This window comes from Seriola lalandi, unplaced genomic scaffold (assembly GCF_002814215.2).
Source record: "Seriola lalandi dorsalis isolate HSWRI2012SDOR001 ecotype SW California unplaced genomic scaffold, Sedor1 jcf7180002054382, whole genome shotgun sequence".
Taxonomy (NCBI): domain Eukaryota; kingdom Metazoa; phylum Chordata; class Actinopteri; order Carangiformes; family Carangidae; genus Seriola; species Seriola lalandi.
In genome coordinates this window covers 153,142-154,618 of record NW_019524935.1, presented here as the reverse complement: position 1 = coordinate 154,618, position 1,477 = coordinate 153,142, and the positions used below count along the sequence as shown (strand labels likewise).

Sequence of the window (1,477 nt, the reverse complement as noted above, 5' to 3'; positions counted from 1 at the left end):
TTCCAGCTTGTCTCTACATGACATGTAAATAAAGTTATGTTCATGTAAATAAAACATGTCCCAACGGTACTTTCTGTTTATCGTTTATTAGCATACTAACATGCTAAATTAAGATCAGCATGGTCCCCCTCGAGTGCTGAGGACGGTGATGTCAGTCCAACAGGTAGGTTCATGACGGAGTACGTGGCTGGATTTCAACTGAATCTTCTGAAGATGAGCGTGGTCTCCAGAGAATGAACACTTAATAATTTTAATGCCTCTTTTATATTTCATCCAGAGCAACAGTCAGGCAAAAACATTTACAGGAGTAAACAAGAGCTGTGGGTAGATTATCATGAGATACTCTGAGCACGTTCCTGCTCCCCAGAGGATGAACCATTTAAATTTTAATGAGCCTGTGGAACACTAACTTCTAAATTAAACTTGGTGTGTCGTATACAGTGCTGCATTCAAATGCCACTCGACTCATACTCACTGTCCTGGGACACTAGAAGGTGGAGATTTTTTGAGGCGTTGTGAAGGAGACAAAACCAGGAATTTAGCACAAGTTCTGTCTGTGATAAAAGATGAAAATATACAGCAACAGAAAACAAGGAAGTAGATGGTTTGTTTGTTCCCTTAACAAAAAAAAAACAGGCTGAATGGAGAGATGACACTTTCTAGTAATAGTAATAGACAGACAGTATAAAATAATTCAGCCAACTTTAAAATAGAGAATATCATGGTCCAGCAGATTTTAACAGATTATTAGAAAAACCGCCACCATTGGGGCGAGATGAAGTCTCTCATTTCAGATGTTGAGTCTCTGTGGGGGTCGAAGTAAAGTTTAATATTCTGTTTCTCCACTTTCCACTGCAGATCATAAATTATTCTGTCAGACACTTTAAAGTGTGATTCAACCTCACACAGTCATTCACACGTCAACTTGTTTTTTTATGCCAGACTTCCTTGAAATTATGTACAATTTATGTACAATATTCTGCGTTTAATGGTTGACAGAGGATGTGTCTGCTCCTGCACGCCGTTGTTTTCCTGACAACAATCAGAGATGGAGACATTTCCCCACCAACTCCGCCTGAGTGATGCTCCATAGATGTGGCTGTAAACATTTTGCGTAAAACATTAAAGAGCTGCTGTGTTTTGGTCAAACAAATATATGCGGTGGTGGCAACCTGCTGTTTGTGATTCTTCTGACTCCTTTATTTTTTAGGTTTTGATTTAAATATCAGCATTTCAACTTTATCAGCTGTTTATATGCCAATTGTGTGTTTGATGCTGAGTTCTGTCCAAAGGTGGAATAAAAGAACTAACAAATTAGTAAAATACAAACAATAAACAAAAATATTTCACTTTAACGTTTTTTGACGTTTTTATACCTTACTATAGTATGATGTTTTTTTTTTTAATGTTTTTATATCTTACGATACTATGACGTTTTTTGATGTTTTTATACCTAACTATACTTTGACGTTTTTAT

At 36.6% G+C, this 1,477-nt stretch overlaps 1 long non-coding RNA gene across 1 annotated transcript in view; it reads right to left on the bottom strand.

Moving 5' to 3' along the window:
* Nucleotides 1-245: 245 nt before the first annotated feature.
* Nucleotides 246-1,477, bottom strand: part of LOC147818965 (uncharacterized) — a 12,227-nt gene continuing 10,995 nt past the window's right edge. Inside the window, exon 2 of the long non-coding RNA XR_015437434.1 lies at nucleotides 246-1,099. This is a non-coding gene — a long non-coding RNA (uncharacterized LOC147818965). The remainder of the gene's footprint in view (nucleotides 1,100-1,477) is intronic.